Here is a 23,203-nt window from a genome sequence, read left to right as displayed (position 1 = left end):
TATGCCGCGTGCACAGTCGTCGGAAGGTTTTTCCCCAAGCAGTACCCGTTGGGTCAGCTATGGAGCCCCCGGAGCTGCGCCTTCATGGCGGTGTATATAGGTCCCTGCCGACCCGCCACCTCTTCAATTCGTTCTTACTGCCTCTGACGGTCGTTGGAGCTGTGTGTCTCTCTTGCCTCCGCAAGCAGTTTCCCCAGTGATTGGACTTTCTGTTAACCTGTAAATAGTGAATTAGTTAGTGTTAGTTTTCAGTAATTAGTTTGATAGAAGTGGGGGGTTCCCCCAAGCCCAATTCCCTCCCCTCTTGGGGTTCGGCACATGCCTCCATCCCAAGAGTTTAAGCCGTGCGGGAGCTGCTACAAGCTCATGTCAGTGGGTGACCCCCATGACTCCTGCCTAAAGTGTCTGGGGGAGGCACATCAAACAGATCGCTTCAAGATCTGCAAAGTTCTCCTCCCGAGAACAAAGAAAGAAAGGGACTTCAGGCTCAAAGAACTCCTTATGGAGGCAGCCCTCCGTCCCCTGCCGGCTCTGGGCGAGCAGGACTTGGCATTAAGCACCTCTGTGCGCAGCGCTCTGGCCTCTGTTAGAGAAACTACGGCTCGCACTCACCAGTGCCACCTAAGCAGCACAAGAAGATGAATAGAGAGCGCTCACCCGTGGTCAGAGCACTGAGTCTGACAGCATAAGCGGTATGCGTCCTGCGCAGGGATCAGCACTGTCGACTTTGGGCCTGCAGAGGGATCCGTCAAGTCTGGTGCCACTGGACCCTCCTGCTAGAGAGTGCCAGGTGGAAGAGCAGGAGCTCCCTTTCATCCTGGACACGTTTGAGGTGGCCAGGGACTTGATTGCCATGATGGCACCACAGTTTCCCACCAGGCAAGATAGACCTCCGGCACCACAAGGCACGGCGCCGTCCAGAAGCAAGCCCATGATGATGAAGCTCTGCTCGCCTTCCCCACGGCACCATCCTCCGACACTGTCCTGCTTGGACCACCCTGCCAGATTGGCTGAAGAAGTTAGCTGTCTGGTTCTTCAACTCAGCAGCAGCAGTCGCTCGCTGGGTGCTCAGTGATTCTCTGCCTCCCTGTGCTCAGCTCTTGCCAAGCCCTGCTTTTGCTCTGCTCCTCCACAGCTTCAGCCCAGATCCTGTCCTACACCCAGCCTTGCTCCTGCCTCAGAACCAGCCCTGCTCCCTTCTTCCCTGCCCCCGGTGATCCGGTTCTGACCCTTGGCTCTGATTCCTGACTCCGACTCTCTCTTGATTCTAGAGTGACCAGATATCCCGATTTGATAGGAACAGTCCTGATCTGGGGGTCTTTTTCTTATATAGGTTCCTATTACCCCCCACCCCCATCCCAATTGTTCACATTTGCTGTCTGGTCACCCTACTTGATTCTTGGCTCTGGCATTTGGATTCTGACTCTAGTTCTAATCTTTGGACCTGCTTCTTGGTTTTGGCCCTGTCTCAATCCCTGCTTTTGGCATTTGGACACTCACCACTAGGCATGACTCCCACTCTGACCACTATGCCTGACCGCCTACAACCCGGTCTCCTGACATGTGCTCAGTCTGGTTTGTGGTTTAACCATCTGGTGAGTTCCATGTAACCTTGTGCATGTTTTTGTGAGGAAACCAAGTATCACCAATAATCAGTGCATGTTACTGCACAGCGATCCTCAAACTATGGGTCGGGATCCCTTTTTAATAGGGTCGCCAGGGCTGGAGTTAGACTTGCCTGGGCCCAGGGCTGAAGCCCAAGCCTGAGCCCTGGGCAGCAGGGCTGAGACTTGGGCTTCAGCCCTGGGATCAGGTTACAGCTCCCCCCACCCCCTGCCTGGGCCTGAAGCCCTTGGGTTTTGACTTTGGCCCCTTCTGGCCCGGGGGAGCTAGGGCTTGGGCGGGCTCAGGTTTGGTTCTCCCTCCTGGGGTCGCGTAGTAATTTTTGTTGTCAGAAGGGGGTCGTGGTGCAATGAAGTTTGAGAACCCCTGTTATAGCAAGTTCTTATCTTTCTCTTTTATCGTTTGCTATCCTAATGCCATGTGGGAAGTAGTTTTGTTTTGCTCTATAGGGGTGGCTTGCTGCATCAGGGCCTCTAGTGGTGGAGCACGTACGGGCTCTGGCTGGGAGTTCAGATGTGGGAGTTCAGTGGGGACACTGGGGACACTGGGGCATGGCCACTAGGTATCTCGAGGGGATGGAAGACCACGAGTGTCGATGAAGCCCCCTCGCACTAGGCCCAGGTGTCCTTGGCCCCCCCCGGCCTGGAGGCACTCGCAGCAGCTCTGTGTACTAGGCCCAAGTGTCCTTGGCCCCCCCGCCTGGAGGCACTCGCAGCAGTTACGCTGAGGATCTGCAACAATATGTTGCAGAGTCAGACTGCCTGAAACTAAACAAGGCCAAACAGGGCAAATATATTAAAAAAACGCTAAATAAAGCAGCTTTATGATACAGAGAACAAGGGAACTAGCTGGGAACTGGATTGGCTGGCTATATGGATACTTAGGGCAGCTTGCTATTAAATAAATATGCTAAAAAAAGAATGTATAAAAGCCTGTGTAACTTCCTGCTCTGTGTGCAGGATTTGAGATTCTATTCTCCCTGTACCTTTTTGCAGCTGCAAATAAACTTTTCTGCTTCTCCACCCCGTTGTGATTATTGGGTGTAGCACACCAGGTAGCGAACCAACCCCAGCTGTTGTTTAGCCTCTCAGCACTGGGTGCCAGCAACAGCTTTTGGCTTCCCTGGGTGGGCGACGAGGCTGCTACTTAGCCTTGCCCGGACCCCTCCTGGAGATCAAGGATTGAGACGAGAACCGATGCCCAGCGTGCACCGGTGAGTTCATCGGGGGCCTCGGAGGAGACGCGATTTGATCGACCCCGGAGGGCACAACGGTGCAACGCACTCATATAGTAAAGAAGCAGCTGTGGACGACTGTGAGGAACCGGTCCCTTGGATAAGGTAGGAACCTTTTGAAATCCGGATTGTATGCTCTGTTGGAACCTGGGGACGCCCAGAGTTACCCTGTAGGTATGGGACAGGGACAGAGCTCGGGGGTTAGGGCACGGTGTACGCCCCTAGAATGCATTCTAGCAAACTGGAAGGTATTTGGTGCGGATCCGATAACTAAAAACCAATTAAAACAATTCTGTACAGTTGATTGGCCTCAATATCAACTAGAGGACCAGAAGTGGTGGCCACCAGGAGGGTCAATTAATTACAACACGATTCTCCAATTAGTTTTGTTTTGTCAGTGAATGGGTAAATGGAATGAATATTTGTCTGCACAAGTGTTTATGGCTTTAAAAAATAGAACAGAGTTGTAATTTTACAGCACTGTAATTTGACTCCGACTGGTTTGGTAGTAGCTAATGTTAGTTCCCAGACCCCCACCCCGACTGTAATGGCAGAGCCGGTGTCCCCTTCGGCCCCCACACCCCCACCTTAAGGGTAGGAGGCCTCGGGTTACAGAGATTGCTCCCTCGGTGGGACTCTATCTTTTGATTACCGAGACTGTTGTGGCTTGCCCAGGGGCAGAGGGACGTCAGGCTACCACTATGCAAGTTTACATCCATGTGCCATTCAATCCAATAGACTTAGCAGCTTTTAAAACACAGGCTGGGGAATTCTCCACGAACCCAAGCAGGTTTATTTCAGTCTTTGAGGGGTGCCTCAGTAGTCACAAGCCGGATTGAGACAACTGTAATATCCTCCTAAGAACTCTGTTGTCTGAGGTAAAGGAATCAGGTTACAGCTAAGGCAAGGGGAGCATCAGCGTTCAAGCGGGAAAAAAAAAAAAAGGAAGCTATCTGTCAAGTTCCTACCCTAAGTAATCGTAAGCGGCTCAGGGCATTTCTGGGTATGGCAGGCTTTTGCAGGATATGGATCCCAGAGTTTGGACTGTGGGCTAAACCCCTGTACGACTGTGTAAAAGGAGCAGATCATGACCCCTTCTATTGGACCCCAGAGGCTGACAGGGCATTTAAAATCCTGAAAAGAAAATTGATGGAAGCCCTGGCTCTGGGCCTGCCGGATCTCTCTAAGCCCTTTCAGTTGTATGTACACGAACGAAAGGGGGTGGCCCTAGGAATGCTCACACAGCTGTTAGGAGCGTTGAGACGTCCCGTGGCTTATTTTTCTAAGCAACTGGATCAGGTTGCAAAGGGTTGGCCGGCATGTTTACGGGCGGTCGCAGCTACTGCCCTAGTGCTTGAGGAAGCCGAGAAGCTAACATTGGGAGGAGTTATGCAAATGTATACTCCCCATATGGTCCGAGCCTTATTGGATGCAAAGGGAGGGCTTTGGCTCACCCAGGCTCGGATTGCTCGGTACCAGGCTAAGCTGTTAGAGAACTCTGAAATCACCTTACAGCCTTGCCCCTCCCTTAACCCAGCCACTCTCTTGCCAGAAAGAGAGGAACAGAAACATGACTGTTTAGAGATCATAGATGCCCAGTACTCCAGCTGTCCGGATTTAAAGTATGTACCCCTCCCAAATGCAGATTATGAGTGGTACACTGATGGTAGCAGTACTGTAATAGATGGGCAAAGGAGGGTGGGTTATGCTGTTGTGACCCTCCATGACACTGTGGAAGCTGAAGGTTTGCCTGCTGGGACCTCTGCCCAGGTTGCCAAACTAATAGCCCTGACCCGGGCACTTGAACTGTCAAAAGGAAAGAGGGTCAACATTTTTACTGATTCAAAGTATGCTTTTGGTGTGCTGCATGCTCATGCTGGTCTATGGAAGCAAAGGGGAATGCTGACAGCCCAAGGCTCCCCAGTCAAGTACGGGCCCCAAATCCTCCGGCTCCTAGAAGCCGTACAACTTCCCTTGGAAGTGGCGGTGGTACACTGTAAAGCCCATCAAAGGGAAAATCAAAATGTGGCCAGAGGTAACGCCCGGGCAGCTAGAGAGGCTAAGCATGCTGCCACCCTGCCATCCCCTCAGACTGAAAACGCCCATATGCATGCCCTTATCCCATCAGTAGGGGAGCTTCCAACCCCTCAGTACTCTGGGGAGGAAAGACAGCTAACTGACAAACTCGGTCTCCGGGAAAAGGAGGGATGGCTCCATTCCCCGGAAGGGAAGCTCCTCTTACCAAAGGGCCTGATCCAGCCGGTGCTGCAGAAACTACATCAAACCACTCATGCTGGCAGGGAAGCACTTATCCAGCTAATGGGAAAATACTTTATCACTTCCGGACTCCGACCCCTGGCTGCCCAGGTACAAGCGGACTGCTTAGTCTGCCAAAAGAATAACCCCCGACCGGGACATCCTGTGCCACCAGCTGCCCTAGAACGCACTCTGGGCCCCGGACAAGTGTGGCAAATAGACTTTACTGAGTTTCCCCAGTCCCAAGGGTTCAAATATCTCCTTGTCATAGTGAATCGGTTCAGCGGATGGCCAAAAGCCTTCCCATGCCGTAATTGCACTGCCAAAACAGTGGCCCTCAAGTTTGTTAAGGAGATCATTCCTCGCTTTGGACTCCCCCTGTGGATGGAATCTGACAACGGGACACACTTCACGTCAAAAATCATTCAAAGCCTCTCACATGCCTTACAGATCCCCTGGAAACTCCATACGCCCTGGAGACCGCAAGCCAGTGGGGTAGTGGAGCGTACCAATGAGACCCTTAAACGGCATCTCTCAAAAGTGTGCCAAAAAGCCTCACTGCGATAGCCTGATGCTTTGACCCTCGTCCTACTTCGTATCCGCGTTCTCCCAAAGGGTAAATTAGGGCTTAGTCCCTTTAAAATTATGTTTAAAAGGGCATGGCCTATGAATGGCACCCCGGTTCTGTCAGGGGAATGGGAGTTGGGTAATGGTTTTTTGTCACAGTATATGTGTTCCCTGTCTGCTGTTCTCTTGCCTCTTCACAGGTATACCAAGGATTCCCAGCCTCTCCCCTTGGACTCTCCCGTCCACTTCTTACAGCCCGGTAACTCCGTGCTTGTTCGTACCTGGAAAGACGAGCCTCTCCAGGAAAAGTGGAAAGGACCCTATACCGTCCTGCTGGTCTCCCATACAGCGGCAAAGATCGAGGGACACAAGAACTGAATCCCTTACTCTCGTCTGAAGGCAGTACCCACCCCCTCATCAGCAGAACAGTGGCCCGTCCAACCTGCTGACTCCTCATCTAGTGACGATCTCGGGCTAAAGCTACTGTTTAAAAGACACAAATAGCGAGCATCTTAACGCTAAAATGGGTCCACCCAGGTACTGGAGACCCTGGGTTAAAAAAACTCTGGTAATAATTAATTGGATAACATGGTTATTCTCTGTATTGCTATTTCCAAACTGTGCATATCGGGAGCATAACTCCTTTGTTTCGCTTGCGCACCATGTTGCTACTTTAACACACCAGACTGATTGCTGGGTATGTGCTCCGACTCCACTGTCCCGCAAAACGGGAATGCCCCTTGACATGCTGCCCTTGACCCTAGCAGAATTAGCCGCCGCCAAAGAGCAGGAAAGAACGGACTCGCCGTTCTGGAATAAGACCTCTTTACAGCAAGCCACCTATCAGGACCAGGAGTATTCAGTTATAGTACTCACTGAGGGAGCGTTATGTTTTACCCGAAACCAATCTGATCACTATGGGCGTCCTGCGGGAAAAAGCTCCTGTGTTATTACACAGTGGACTGAGGGGTATTGGGTAAAGACCAAAAGGGGAGGCCAACAGTGCGGGTGAAATGGTTCCTCCCTTTTAAAAAAATTCTTACAAATAATCTTACCACAAAAAAAAAGTTTAAAAATATAACTTGCCATCAAGTTAATATCTCCAACGTAGCAAGCCAATGGTGGGTTTGTAGTAGTCCCTATGGTGAGTATAATTTATATGGCACAATTAAAAACGCCCCCACTTGTACCCAATCAGAAGGATGGGGTGCCCCCTTAGGGGCATATGAACTATTTGGAAAAGCAGCCAAAGCAGCTTTAAATATCCCAGGAATCCCCTTAAGAAACAGTCCTTACTGGGCCCTACAGGGTCACTATTTTGTATGTGGCCGAAGGCTTACAAGGTGCTGCCAGCCAACTGGACAGGTAGCTGTTATATAGCTCATGGAGTTCCTCATCTGTCAAGAACTGCCACACTGCCCAAAAAAAAAAAAAATTAAAAATGTCCAAGACACGTGTGTTGAGTCACAAAAAAAACCCTGCGGCGACTGACTACAGCATTAAAGGGCAATATAAAAAATTCCCTCACAACTGAGAAGCTGGAAGGGTGCTCTGTACTGGGAATAGCGCCACTGTTTACCGGGCCAGCCATGGCATGCATAGGCCGCTATACTGTAAGGCTGCAAATGGTACTTTAAAAATGGCCTTAAAGTTAAAAAACTCAATTAGTAATTTAAAATCAACAATAAAAACATTAAATAAAAAGGTACAGCAGCTCAGGACATTTTCCCTCCAAAATAGGCTGGCTTTGGACTATCTCTTGGCATCCCAAGGAGGGGTTTGTGCCCTCGTCGGTCCCCAATGTTATATATATATAAATAATAGCAATTATAAAATCTGTAAAAAAGTGGTACAGGCTAAGGCCCATGCCCGAGCCGGAGCACAGGTTGCCTATACTGCCCCAAAGAGCGATTGGTTGCAAACCTTGTTTTCAGGCTGGGGTTTGTCGTCTTGGCTTGGTGGTTTATTTAGCCTGCTATTAAAACTTCTCTTTCCTGTATTGCTTGTATTACTGGCATTATGCTGTGCAGTATCATGTGTTAGGGCCCTTTTGCAAAAGTTAATAAGTCATTCTCTTCAGGGCTATCACAAAGTGCTTATGCAAAGTCCTATTATAAAAAAATAAGTAGCCCAAGTAAAAAAACTCAAAGCCAAGGTTGTTAAGTGTTCTCAAAGGAAAGAGTTGTTGGGGACACTGGGGCATGGCCACTAGGTAACTCGAGGGGATGGAAGACACGAGAGTCAATAAAGCCCCCTCACACTAGGCCCAAGTGTCCTTGCCCCCGCCCCCCCCCCCCGCCTGGAGGCACTCGCAGCAGCTCTGCGTACTAGGCCCAAGTGTCCTTGGCCCCCCGGCCTGGAGGCACTCACAGCAGTTATGCTAAGAATCTGCAACAATATGTTGCAGAGTCAGACTGCCTGAAACTAAGCAAGGCCAAACAAGGCAAATATATAAAAACAATGCTAAATAAAGCAGCTTTATGTATAGTTTAACAAATAATGCAAAAAACAAAAAAAACTAGCTGGGAACTGGATTGGCTGGCTATATGGATACTTAGGACAGCTTGCTATTAAATAAATATGATAAAAAAAATGTATAAAAGCCTGTGTAACTTCCTGCTCTGTGTGCAGGATTTGAGATTCTATTCTCCCTGTACCTTTTTGCAGCTGCAAATAAACTTTTCTGCTTCTCCACCCCGTTGTGATTATTGGGTGTAGCACACCGGGTAGCGAATCAACCTCAGCTGTTGTTTAGCCTCTCGGCACTGGGTGCCGGCAACATAAATGAGATCAGCCCTTGACGTTCTTTTCCACAACTTGCCACAACTCCCCACCAGATGTCAGGGTGGAGCTCATCCTGACTCTGCTTACACACAGATTTACATTGCTGTAACTGAAAGTATGCATTCAATATCCTGATTCAGGTTAGTAAAAATAAAAGAATGCTGTAGGTTTTGTGGAAGTGTACAAGATACAGATTTATAAAAACAACATGAAAACAAGGAGTTATGCTGGGGAAAGGGGAAGCCTTATTGAAGCTGGTGGGCATACTAGTTGTCCTTTCTTCAGGATCAATGTAAAAACAATCAAGGTCTTTTGTAGAATAGATGGCTGACTTAATAGAATCCACCATCAAGTAAAGCTGGAATAGGAGTTGAGCCATTCAGGGGAAGGGGCTTTCACTGGGGTCTGAATGCAAATGCAGGGGGATGGGGATGAGAGAGAGAGAGAGCTTTTGGGTAGACTGCTGGATAGAAAGAGGCTTGGAATTGTGAGCCAAGAAACTATTCCTGCTGTCGTTAGGGAAATAGAACTTTGTGTACATTCTTTGTAAATAAACAGGATTGCATCAAAAAAATACCTGACTCCATCATCCATTTCTCCCCCTAATGGAAACAACTCACAAGACCCAAAATATTCACTAATTGCTCAGGTCAAAAGGGATAACAATATTATGAATTCTTTTGTTTTCATGTTCTTAGATAAAGAATAGACCCGCTTCGGTAGAGAGCCATACACGCTGAAAATACTGTTTTGTTGGCTCAGAGCTAGCTCTCAGTAGATCTAGAAAATAAGAGTGTTTGTTGTTACACAATCCTTAGAATTCAATTATTTGCACAAATCATTTTAATTTTTCTCTGATTAGGATTTAAAAATAAGCAATTTAATATTCTGTAAAGTGCTTAGGAAATGTGTACGATTAAAATCAGCATGTATTCTGTATACATGGCTTTACCATATATGCAACCTCACATCTACACTCGTAAGAGAACCACATTTCCTGAAGCAGTTTCAAAGCACTTAAAGCTAGGACAGTTTTAAGTAACTTTATGTTTCAAATGTGAATGGTGTCCAGCTGTGTCAATTAATTTTTTTTAAATTATGACCATGATCTAAGATCCACATATTAAGAACTTGCTTACATCATTCATAGGCTATGATGAATAGGGCTGCTTTCCTGAACTGTGGTGCAGATTTGGAGCTGTTTTTATGGCTTAGATTCAACCACCCTTCTTAAACAAACAGTGGTAACATATCTGGGCCTCCAGGTATGTTAACTTGAACCAGTTAATCTTTGTTAAACACATTGAAACTTGAAATGATTTGACATCAGATTTAAAGCCCTTTGAGGAAACATGATTCCCTAAAATATAGAAGGAGATTGGTATTAAACTGCAAAGATCAGATTCTCAGGTGGGGTAAATTGGCAAAGTTTCCTTGACTTTAATGAAATGATATGACGTACATTAGCTGAGGGGTTGGCCCTGATAACAAATATAAAATTATCGTAGAGCAAGCCAAAGTCAAGGAAATGTAATACAGCTACAGCATGAACAATACTATTGATCTGTACCACCGTCTGCTGGAAGACAAGGAAATAAAAACAATTGGAAGTTGTTCGATACTCCCTCAGGACCAGATTTACTCTTCTTTTCACAGATTTGGGCCCTAGTCTGGGAACGACGTACTCATGTAACCAAGGAGCAGAATTTGGCCCTAATATGGGTTCAGTCTCTCAGTTAGGCCTGTCTTTTTATCAGTAAAGAAGCAAAATCCCAGAAAACCAGACCAAAAAATTATTATATTGGAGAGAACAGCCATCTGTCTGTTTTAAAGGTGTCTTGCAAAGGAAAAGAAAATTAGTTTTGATGTAATAAAAGGCCCAACGTGTGGGTTCCTTTTTAAAAAAATAAATAAACCAGTCTGCTGCTTTCTTTACAATGGAAATTCAGGTCATATCTTCCCAGTTTTTCTTGGAGGAGCTATGGATGACTAATAGGTTTTGATGTCACAGATACTAAGGAAGTGAAACGTGATTGAATAAAAATCACTTCCCCTCATAATTACAGTGTTTAAAGCTTTCTTTTTGGTTTCTGTTAAGATGCATTTGATTCAAATGTCTAACAAACGATTGGAAGAACCAACTCCTAACCCCTTCAATTTATAGCTGAAAGCTCCCAATCCATAACTCTGATTCCTCTAAAGGAGAGCTCCCACAAAACAGGGAAGACATTCTTGATACTTCTCAAATGAAAAAACAAGTAGAACCCCTTCCCTTTCTTTCATTCAAAAAAAACCCTGTAAACCTTCTTGTACGTTGCAAGAAAGCAGAAAAAGAAACAACTCCCCTAGATTGTTTTTTTCTTCTTCAACTTTGAATTCCACTATCCCCTCTTCCCTTCAGCAAAGAAAATTACTAATATATCTGGACACAAAATAGGGAGAGAAGATACTCATATATTCAGTACAACCAAAACCATAGCTGACAGAAGGAACGAGAACAATGGAACAAGGCACATAGATCAAGGTCCTTCTAGTGAACTATCCGAGGGGCCTACACTAGATGTCGGAGAGAGGAGAGGAGAGGAGGGAGCCATAATACTCTTGGCCAGTTGTGTAGTATAGTGTCATAAATTGGGGGAGGGAGAAAATCGTTTTCCCAATCCCAGCTGAAGATCAGCACATGCCTAAGGCAGTGCTACATTTATGGCAAGACGGGTATCTGCTGCTCTTTCTTCAGTTGTGGGATTACTTTTCAATGTAAGGAAAGTCCCCTTTTTGTCTTGCACTGGTCTGGTGCTTATGATAATGTTTCCTTCAAGTGGCTGATCCCTGCAAGTATATCTGTGTAAAGAAGCGTAAATCTGGTCCCGAGGGAGTAAAGAACAACTTCCAATTGTTTTTATTTTCTGTGTCTTCCAGCAGATGGTGGTACAGGTCAATAGTATTGTTCATGCTGTAGCTGTATTACATTTCCTTGACTTTACCGATATCTGTGTGCACGCCTCTCTTGACTGACTTCTATGTGCTGTAAAAAGATGCAGTGTATGTAAGAGACTGCAAAGGGGAAACTTACCTCCTGCATATCCAGTACAATGTTGTGCTAACTGTGCGACAGAGTCTTTGCCTCTAACCTGATATCATTAGTGTAGAAGACAAAAATGTAGTCTATAGACTAGAGAGAGAATTGTAATCCCAAATGGCTAGCTAGACAGGAGGCTAATTCTCCATTTGCTGATGCAGGTATCTTTTTTTCCATTTTTAAAAGTGCTGGAGCCAAACATCATTGAGGTCTCTCCTGTTTTTGATTTGTTCCCAGGTTGTTAGTGAGTACTTTCCCTCGGAACAGGCCACTGACTTTATTGCGGGCACACTGGGTGGTCTGCTGTCTGCTAGCCCCACCTGTGCCACGGCAGCTGGACTGTGGATGAAGATCATCCTGAAGGAGTGTGGAGATGCCACGCTGGACAAGGTAAAACTGGGAACTGGAGAGCTTTTCTGCCGAAACTCTAGGCTTTTTGATCTTTGCCCTCATGTGTAAGGAAGAAAAATCTTGCTGTTTCTCCCCCTCAGACATAAATTCAATTCCATCTCTGTTCCTACCCTAAGATAGGCAATGGCAGAATCAACAGCAGGAAACCGAGATAATCCAAAGGAAAAGGAAGATGGTTGGTTATTTATTGGTGTAGCTTGTTGCCACAGTATTCAGCCAAGAAAGGCTTGAGAAAACAGACTCTGGGGAAAATACAAGAAGACAGAATGACTGGCACTTGGAGGCCTCCAGTTATAGGAGGCCTAAGGCTAAGGTCTACATGGATTAAAAAGAGCACTGGGCTATTGCCAGCCTCTTGCCAGGATTCCAAACCTGGGCTCCAGCCCGAGCAGGAACAGCTCCACTTTTAGCCCCATCGTGCAAGCCCCACAGGCCCAGGTTGACCTGAGCTCTGAAACTCACTGCTGTGGGATTTTTTTGCTGTGTAGACATACCCTTTAAGAAGAGAAGGAGGGAGGGAGAAAACTCTAGTGTCTTTGGGATCCACTGTTTATACGCCTTATTCTGGAGCCCAGTGCATTAGGGCTAGATGAAAGGAGCACTCCACAAATCTTCTAACAAGGCTGGTGAAAGGCCTCAGGACAGGGAACCCTCGCAGCAGAACTGCCATGTTTGCACAGTGTTTTGAAGATGTGAAGGGCTAGGAATGAATATGAGAGGTAGTCCCCTGTTCATAGTCCCAGGCATTTACACACTGTCTTTAAAGCACTTGCATATTTTGTGCTTGTGGTTGAGCTCTGCATTCTTCGAGGCAAATGGTCAGATTTGGCTGCTTAAATCACACCTGCAAAATCTGGGCAAGCTAAGCCGCCTTTTGTGCATGTGAACTGGTTTATGTAATGCATAGCTGGGCACCACCACATTAAATTACCTGGTATGTCTATGTGTGTGTCAGTGTTAATTTTTACAGCCGTGTGTGGGCAATTTGTGTGGGTTCAAGTTACGCAGACGTATTTGAACATTTGTTTCTTGAAGTGAGGCATTTCTAAAGAAGCAGCAAATGGCTAAATAAAGGTTTTGATTCTGTAGACTGAATGGAGAGAAAGAAAAAGGGACATTTCTTTCCGGTTTTGTTCCTTCCAGGTGCCAGATATCCTGGCTATACTATATCGCCACATGCCTACTATCCAGGAGGGCAGCTTGAGGCAGTTCCTGGTGGAGGCAGTGTCCATTCTAGCTCACCATCACCGAGAGGCAGTGATCTCCAGCCTCCTCAGCAAAGGTCTGCCGATGGACAGGTATATACCGCTACCTATTGCATTCATCTTGGTAAAACACGGATCCCACAGCTTTATTAGGAGATGTAGGGCTTCATTTAAGCAGCAGACAGTTTGGAATCATTCCTAAGGGTTAATAGCCTGGCTCTTTCTGCAGGAAGGTCCAAGAACATGTTAAGGTGGGGTGCGGAGAGAAAGTAAGTATCATTCTGTTTCCATTCATTAATAGCTGCTTTGACATCCTAAAGACCTATCTTTACTGGTATAACTGGAGTGTATTGTTGGAAACATCTACCTCTCTAGACACCTGAATTGACCTCACTCTGGGGTCAATGAGCAGTGGCTGTTGGTTTCCTGGTAGCATGACAGCTTCAAGTGCAAATCCCTGGCTGATTGCAGAGGGCCAATATTATCATCAGACCTCTGCTTGGCATCAGTGAGGGTGTGGCTGCTAGAGCAGAGTTGCCACCCTTGGTACTTAAAAGTGGACTGGAAGCAGATCCATCATTTCATTTAAAGATCCCTAACTGAGTTATCAGTTATCAGTGCTGGAATCTAAGACCATAAGAACGGCCATACTGGGTCAGACCAAAAGGCCATCTAGCCCAGTAGTCTGTCTTGCGACCGTGACCAGTGCCACATGCCCCAGAGGAAATGAACACAACAGGTCATTGTCAAGTGATCCATCCCCTGATGCCCAGTCCCAGCTTCTGGCAAACAGAGGGTAGGGACACCATTTGTGAAGGGGACATAGGATGGCCATGAATATTCGTTCTCATAGTTGTATGTCCAGTTAGTAGGAATCTGGCTTTTCTTTCATCCACTTGCCTTCCAAACCCTAGCTCTTTGGGAGCCACATGCTCATGATTCCATATTGACTGGAAAGTGTGGAAAACAGGAAGTGAGGTTGGCGCTCTGTGTCCTGTCCTTCTGAAGTCTAGTATTAATGGTTAGGCTGCAGGAAGACTAGGTCACTTAACTTAGTTCTGTAACTGGAAACTCAATATTTAAACAGGAGGAGCATTAAAGGAGGACAGGACTCCTAACTCTCTCACCATAGGCAAGGAGAACATTTTCCTTTTTGAGAAATGTGATACTTAGGAGCTTAACTGACTGTGTAGAAAATAAGCTGTCTGAGCCTGATCCAAAAGACATTGGAAAGATTCAGGTGACTTCAGGTGGCTTTGGATCAGGCCGCTAATATGATATAGTGATGAAATGACAAGTTCTATTCCAAGAAGAGTAACTTCATTAAAGGGACACTGTCAATTTAAAGAGTTTTGTTTATATTAAGTAATTTTAAAACATGGCCAGCTGCTAATAGAGTACCCCTTAAATATTATGTTCTGACTTTTTAAAAAACTATATTCTGTTCAATAATGTTGTGCAGGTTTTTCTGCTCCCCTGTTGATGTCTGTCTATTTCAGCAAGGATGAGAATGATTCAATAATTGACACTGCACTGGAAAGTGTTAAAGTGACCGTACTCAAAATGCTGTCAAATACACAAATGAGCCTGGCGAAAACAGAGAGAAATAGGTATAATTATAGTGGGTATAAAATTTTCAGACAAAATTGTGATTTCAAGTTGATAGTGTTTTCTTTAATCTGCTACTAAGTTATAAATATGCATCAAATATTTAAGGGAAAAACTTTATTAGAAAATTATGGTTTAAAAATAAAAAAAATCAATTCATGAATGTGTGAAATTCCAGAGATTCAGAGTTATGGTTGCATTTAAAAACCAAAAGTGGAATGCAGAGTTCAGTTATTTCAGACAAAACTCTACTCTGTGTTTGTGTCCTCATCCACCCTGCATCCAAAGATCGATAACTGAACATTGACAATACCAGCCACATACCCCTACTGTACAATGCTATGCTTGACATGTGGACAGGTGCACTTGCTTATGAGTTGCTGGTACCAAGTGCTGTGATCGCTCCTGTGATCATGGATTCTCAGCTTGGGAGCTCAGGGCCCCAGAGTGGTCACGACCACCTTCCCTTTCTTTATCTCTAGATGGGAGTGAGAAAGAGGTGTGTCCCACCACCCAGCCCCGCCCCTTCCAATGTTTTTATACATAAGAGCAGCCATACTGAGTCAGACCAATGGTCCATCTAGACCAGTATCTTGTCTTCTGACAGTGACTAGTACCAGGTGCTTCAGAGGGAATGAACACAACAGGGCAATTACCTAGTGATCCATCCCGTTATCCACTCCCAGCTTCTGGCAAACAGAGGCTAGGGACATCCAGCGCATGGGGTTGCATCCCTGACCATCTTGACTAATAGCCATTGATGGACCTATCCTCCATGAACTCATCTATTTCTTTTTTGAACCCTGTTATAGTGTTGGCCTTCACAACATTCCCTGGCAACAAGTTCCACAGGTTGACTGTGCGTTTTGTGAAGAAGTACTTCCTTTAGTTTGTTTTCAGCCTGTTGCCTATTAATTTCATTGGGTGTCCTCTGGTTCATGTGTTAGGTGAAGGCGTGAATAACACTTCATTACTCACTTTCTCCACACCAGTCAAGATTTTATGGACTTCTATCATATCCCCTCTTAGTTGTCTTTTTTCCAAGCTGAAAAGTCCCAATCTTTTAAATCTCTTTTCATACAGAAACTGTTCCATACCCCTAATCATTTTTGTTGTCCTTCTCTGTACTTTTCCCAATTCTAATATATCTTTTTTCTGTTGTAACATGGTGTCATGGTATCAGAAGTTGATCTGGTTAGACTTTGGTGCACCGGGGTCCTTGCTTTCTGAGTTATGTTGGTAGAAGTTGAGTGACTCAGGGCTGAACCTAGCCTATCTTGTCCATTGTCTCTCCTACCACTTGCTTTAGTTTTGGTAAAGTTAGATTGGGATTCTGATGAAAGCTAACTTCATCTTCACTACCTATATGTGAGATTATATAGAGCACCAGCTCTATGCAACACTTGGATTACTCCTACAGACTCATGCCCAGATTCTGTAACTTTAACTTTAAGCACAGGAGTAGTCCTTCAGTCATCATTTCAATCGTAACTTCAATTGCAAAGTGCTGGTGAGTGATCTGCAGAGGAAAGGAGTCTATTATAACCCCAACTGCAGAGCTTTAGCACACTCTCTGTTTGAGCAGCTCATGCTTGTTTGTAACTCTGGAAATCCTAGTTTCAATCCCCAGGTTTCTGCCAAGATAGCGGCCGTCACAGTTTAGGATCAGGGCCCTCTTTAATATGCAGAATAAAACACATTGTAAATTTTGCTCCTCTTCGTTTTACGCAAGTGACAGAACTGTGCGTATCTCAGACATTTTTGGCCCAGTGAAGCAATTCTGTTGCATTTTGTCTGTCTGTCTACCAGAGCTTGCGGTACAGTAGAACCTCAGAGTTGCAAACACCTCAGGAATGGAGGTTGTTTATAACTCTGAAATGTTTGTAACTCTGAAGAAAATGTTATGGTTGTTCTTTCAAAAGTTTACAATTGAACATTGACTTAATGCAGCTTTGAAACTTTACTATGCAAAAGAAAAATGGTGCTTTTAACGGTCTTAATTTAAATGAAACAAGCAGAGAAACTGTTTCCTTACCTGTCAAATCTTTTTTTAAACTTTCCCTTTTTTTTAAAGCAGTTTATATTTAATACAGTACTGTACTGTGTGTATGTGTGCGCGCTGTTGCATACTTCGGGTTCCAAATGTGGCATGTGGTTGATTGCTTTGTCAGTTCAAAACTCTGGTGTTTGTAACTCTAAGATCCTACTGTATAAGGGAGGGTGTTGGGGTTACAGGGAGTCCCGGAAATAGAGAGGGGGATGGCAAGTTGAGATACAGGGAGCGTGTGGCAGGGATAGAAGAATGCAAGGAGCCAGGTGTCTGCTGTGAGCTTAGCCTACAGAAGCAACAAAGTGCACAACCCTCTAATTATGCATAGGTTTAACACACATGAAGGTTTCCACTTTCTTTATATACGCTATCACACTCAATTTCATCGATACGCTCATAGAAATAGCCCTTGGAAATGACTCTGAGATCCTTTCCACATAAAACTGGAACAGCTGACTGATTCTGTGTGTATGAAAGTTTTTGTTTCTGGTCTATCCAAGTTAGCTTGTATCAGAGATTTGACACTACAGCTGGTATAGACCACAAGTGTTTTCAGGAGACGGGAATAAATCTTTGGGACAGACGCCATCTTAGCTCCGCACAGGAAATGTTCTTTCGTTCCGACTAGGCCAGCTTGATGCAGCTGATCCACCTTGGCAGAGCAGACCACAAACAGTCACGTTTCAAGATGTATCTACAGATGACACTAGCAAAGGGAAACAGCAGTGTGACTGATGAAATAGCTGGTAGATCAGATCATGAATTCACTTTTACATGGTTAAAAGTAGGTCATTGTGCCTAATGCAAAAAGCCCATGATTGAACTCGCATATAAAATGTTATCACGAGAACGTATAAATTGTGGTTATTACATGAGCTGAGATGCAAACTATTGCAGGAAATTAACTTTTAACAGAATTAAAATCCATTCTTTGGACTGCCAGGGAAACTGAAGCTTGATCCTTCTGGCCTCTCTCAGGCAAATGCTCCACCCTCTTACACGCTGAGTAAGAACTGAAGGATTGGGCCCTTTCTAGGGAAATAAAATTAACTCTGCTCCCATGCTGCTGTTAACAGTAACCAGTCTGGGAAATTTCACTCTTATTGTAAACCAGTATTCTACCCATTACATCAGTCCCATGGTAATATCAAAGTGTCTTGCTACACTGCACTCTATATGGGTACCTTAGGTTTAAAATACAGTGGGAACTAGTTCACCTCACTGATTTGCAAGCCTTATCATTCTGAGATCTTTACTGGGAAGTAAGAATGGTGGTTTCATTATTACTAATCCTGTATGTATTTCTAAAGCAGATGACAGGACATTGACTTATATTTTATGGTGTATTGTCATATATAATAAGAACTAAACATCCTAGTCAGAGTAATGGACAGTATGTTTTGCCATGCAGGATCACTGATCTCTTCTATTGTGCTTGTTTTCTTGCTAAGTCACAAAAATCAGTAACCACCACAAGTCTGCTACTCACTTGTGCAAATTTAGCAGCTTCTATTGTGTGCATGTCTGTTTTCTCTGACCTCTTTTCTCTTAACAGTTGTATGTAGCCCATGTGCTAGCACTAGGCTGACCCTACCGCAGAGAGGAGGCTCAGAAAAGTTAAAACAAATCAATGAAAGCTGCGAAGTTAAAGTGAATGAAATCCGTGTGTGTGTGTGTGTGTGTGTGTGTTCTGATTCAGAACTGGTTTTAGTTCGCTGTAGCTTAATCCTCTTTAGGATTTAATTCATTCTCATTAACTTCACAGCGCTAGTTGATTTGTCTTACATTTCCCGAGTACTTGGTTTCTTAACTTTGACTAAACTAGTCATTGAACAGAACTGGTTAAATAAACTGAAATGAAGAAAATATTCTCTCTGTGCTTGTAGACAAGGCTATTGCTGAGAGACTGGGGCCATTGAGCTGTGACACAGCCCTTGCATGGCTGGCCTGTGTTTGGCACATGTACCCCTCTGCTGCTGGCATGGACTTAACCCAATTGGCTCAGTTATGCACCTCTCCTTGTGATGCAGATGCTCGAGACCTAGGCATAGATTCTTGGGAGCAGACTGCCTCTGGACCCCGGGAATGGATGATAAGTGCTCTTAAAATATTACTGCCTCCATCTTCCCTTAAGAAACAGAAAATAATTGAAGAGCAGAAACCGGGAGAGGCCCCAGAAGCTTACCTAATTGGAAAGAAAGTGCTGGCAGCTCTCTCTGATTCATTACCCCAGACAGAAGAGAATGGGATTGTCACTTTCCAGTATCAGGGACACGAATTAGTACAGAGCACTTATGCAGGACTAAATTCTCAGACAAAATTGACCGTGGGGACGGTGGATTTAGAACCCCCAACCTGGAGTGAACTAGTGGCAAAAATCAAACAGGCAGGAGATTTGCTGCGAGAAACTGATGTCTTAAAAACACAACTAAGCAAAAAGACTACCTCAGAGTCCGTGCAGGCTAATCACATTTACAAATAATGGTCCTCACTCTGCCAGGCACCCTCCCAATTCTAATTCCCCTACCTCCCACAACCCTGGGCAGCGCCGACCCAAGGAGACCCTTAGGAACATGATTTGGAAGGAGCTGGTGAATTTAGGGGAGGATATGGGAAAATATGATTGCCAGCCCCTCAGCATCCTGATTAATGCTTTGTCTCAGGTCAGGCAGAAAACGGAGTTAATGCAGGGAGCTCCCCCACACCCCACTGCCGCAATATGGAGTGCATCCCCCACGCCCACTCCCTGTCAAAGCCAGATCCCTGCCCCCTCTTCTGAGTGGAGGCTCTGGGAGTCTGATGATCAGTAGGGGTGCCCAGTTCCCCACAGGCCTCCCCAGCTGATCGCAAGACATCAGCGCAACATATGGAGGAGGAGACCCACTGTGAGGGCTACAGTAGGGAACCCAGGGATGTTAGCCCAATTGCTAGTGGACAGGATCTCCGAAGGGAGACCCACCACTAAACAGGTTCAGCTCAGCGAGGATGAGGGAAAAACTGTCTCCCACGTTTGTCTCTTGGGAGTGGTAATTTGCATGTTCAAAAAGCCATCCCAATCTCCCAGTGTTTGTCTGTGACTAGCCATGTGGTCTGTGACAAGGGGGAGGGAAGTTCAAACTGTTGGTCTCCTCAGAAAAGCGGTTTAACTGCTGCGGGATAGAATGTCTCCAGGGTTCTCTCTGTGGAGCAGGCAGAAGGCACCTCTCAGTTTATGCCGACTGAGGATTTGTCAGTTGTCTCAGAAGTTGTTCTGGACTCAACTGAAACCCAGAAAGATGCTCAGGAAGATGTTTCTGTAGAGCCATCCCTAGCTGAAAAGGGAAAGGAGAAAATTTCTAGAGAAAATGAATCAGGATAAGTGCAGGGTCCTGCACTTAGGATGGAAGAATCCAATGCACCGCTACAGACTAGGGACCGAATGGCTAGGCAGCAGTTCTGCAGAAAAGGACCTAGGGGTGACAGTGGACGAGAAGCTGGATATGAGTCAACAGTGTGCCCTTGTTGCCAAGAAGGCCAATGGCATTTTGGGATGTATAAGTAGGGGCATAGCGAGCAGATCGAGGGACGTGATCGTTCCCCTCTATTCGACACTGGTGAGGCCTCATCTGGAGTACTGTGTCCAGTTTTGGGCCCCACACTACAAGAAGGATGTGGATAAATTGGAGAGAGTCCAGCGAAGGGCAACAAAAATGATTAGGGGTCTAGAGCACATGACTTATGAAGAGAGGCTGAGGGAGCTGGGATTGTTTAGTCTGCGGAAGAGAAGAATGAGGGGGGATTTGACAGCTGCTTTCAACTACCTGAAAGGGGGTTCCAAAGAGGATGGCTCTAGACTGTTCTCAATGGTAGCAGATGACAGAACGAGGAGTAATGGTCTCAAGTTGCAATGGGGGAGGTTTAGATTGGATATTAGGAAAAACTTTTTCACTAAGAGGGTGGTGAAACACTGGAATGCGTTACCTAGGGAGGTGGTAGAATCTCCTTCCTTAGAGGTTTTTAAGGTCAGGCTTGACAAAGCCCTGGCTGGGATGATTTAACTGGGAATTGGTCCTGCTTCGAGCAGGGGGTTGGACTAGATGACCTTCTGGGGTCCCTTCCAACCCTGATATTCTATGAATTGTTGCCTAGAAGTGCTCCTGAAGGAATAAAACCTCATGCTAGCTTTTGCAAGCAGTTTGCTGTAACTGAAGGGTGTGGAAGTGAGTTGATTGAGTTAGTTCAGAATGAATCATTGCCTGTAGCAAGCAACAGTGTAGGTGCTGAGAAATTTGGTTCAGTTTCCAGCTGCCAAAGGTTCTTATCTGTGTATAGATCCACTGACTTTGTTTTAGAAAGATCCAGGGTGGAAGCCATCCCTACGAAAACCAACACTGCCTCTGGCACTGCTAAGCAGCTCTTTACACATCCCTGGGAGGGCTGCTGCTCTCTTGTGAATCAGGCCAGCCCCAGGGTTTGTCAGCTAGAAATCCTGAATGAAAGAAAAAGGGAAAACCCAGGCGGAAATGGTTTCATTCTTCACAGCTCAAAGAATGGAAGGATAAACCACCTGACCCTAAAGACTGTCTTCTCCATCCTGTCGGCCACCCTTCTTGGCCAGCAAGAAGGAACAGCTTTGAGCCGTTGGAAAATATGCATCGAGTGGGCTGGTCAGTGCGTACCCCGATGCTAGGGTAGGAAAAGGCCAGAAAAGTCCTTGACTTATTATGGCCACCCTCACGTAGGTCACCGCTTCAGGTTCACCCTGTAATATTGATCCCAGAGTCTCCCAATATATAGGCGGGGAGTGTGGGAAGTTTTTCTCTCTTCTCTGCCCCCTCACAAGTCCCCTACAGGAGCCATGACATCCCACTGGAGCAACAGCACCCTGCTCCTCATAAGTGTCTGGAGTCTGATGCTGTCCAGGCTCCCTCTGAGCCTCTGGAGGGGCTTGCCAGCTGAAGCCCAGGAAGCAAAATTGCTGTGCCACATGCATGGATTCTATGGGAATGGGAGCAACCCCCTGGCCCTGCAGCATCACTACCAGTTCAAACGGGACAAACACACCCAGTGACAGCCTCCTGGCTGGTGAAAGGTGCAGGGTAGCCCTGGTTTCCTCTGCTGTTTGCGGAACAACCATGCCCCTATGCTGTCTCTGATCACGCCAGCAGGCAAGAATTTTACACGATTCCTTGTAAACTGGGAACCGCTGAACTGGACTTTAGCTGGACATTACTTGATTCAGCAAGGTCCCCCAGACTGGGTAGTTTCATTAAAGGACACACATTGTCACAAGCTCATGCCAGCAATTTGGTTTAAATTCTACAGGCATATTGCCATTTCGGAGGGATTTCATGAGCCCGGTTTGTACAGAGGGGAATTAGGCCAACAACAAAAAACAGTTTTAAATTTCAACCCTCTGATCACACACCTTGCTCCCCTCTGACATCTAAGAGCCCCAGTTTCAGGACCCCATGTGTTGAAATTGGATCAACAAGAACATTTGGTTCTTCAACCTCAGACTTCTCTGAAGGAGGTTCAAACCCACTTAGAGGGCATGAATATCTCTCACATTGCACCTGCATCTGCTCTCTTGATTGGACTTAGCCATAAAGATTGGGATGAATGAGTAACCTGGGAATAAGTCTCACTGTTCCTTTAATGTTATGAAGGAAGAGGGGTCTGTTATTGTCTATGTTGGTAAATCATATGTGTGTGTGTGTGGACGGACAAGATGTAATATTGTATTGATTAATGGACACTGGGTCCAACCCATGGTGCCTTATGTTAATCGCTGTTTCGATTATGTAACCACCATTGTTACTTGAGATATTAAGTTTACTATGCCTATATGGACTGTACAACATTTAAATGCCTCTCCTGAGCTCTACAAGGAGGTTTCCCCCATTTCACTGGGAATGGGTCTCATTGCCATTAAGGTAAAAACACAGGCCATCACTCTCGGTGGGAGACTTTGGTTAGGCGGAGCCCCAGTGCAACAGGTCTTTTAAATATCATGCTTCACCCCACTGAGGTGATCATTGGTTTCCAAATTATACTAACAATTGGTCTGATTCTGCTGGTTTGTTGGATACCATGACTGATGCGGCAGCTGCAATGCATGGAAGATCAGACCCAGTACCATGGAGTAAGGATGTGATCGGGATACTCGCTCAGCACAAGCACCCCATCAACGGGGGGGACTTGATACCACTCATCTCTGTGTTTTTGGGAAACCAGAGCGCAGTATCTAGCTTGTCTGACTCATGAAGAACACACCCTGCCTCCACCAGTCTCTGTTAGAACCAAAACCCATCAGAGAAAAGGCTTGCAGAGAACAGTGAAGGGCATTGGGAGACACACCTGGACCCCTCCTGACAAGGGTGACAAGATTAAGACATCTCCATTTG

General features: G+C 45.8%; 1 long non-coding RNA gene across 1 annotated transcript; it reads left to right on the top strand.

Annotated features, from left to right (window-relative positions):
- Positions 1-2,529: 2,529 nt before the first annotated feature.
- Positions 2,530-7,897, top strand: LOC141974967 (uncharacterized). Its single transcript, XR_012635830.1, has 2 exons — positions 2,530-2,962; positions 5,881-7,897. It is a non-coding gene; the product is annotated as an uncharacterized LOC141974967 (long non-coding RNA).
- Positions 7,898-23,203: the final 15,306 nt, after the last annotated feature.

This window comes from Natator depressus, chromosome 20 (assembly GCF_965152275.1).
Source record: "Natator depressus isolate rNatDep1 chromosome 20, rNatDep2.hap1, whole genome shotgun sequence".
NCBI lineage: Eukaryota > Metazoa > Chordata > Testudines > Cheloniidae > Natator > Natator depressus.
Note: the sequence above shows the minus strand (reverse complement) of the source record. Positions and strands in the feature narration are given on the sequence as shown.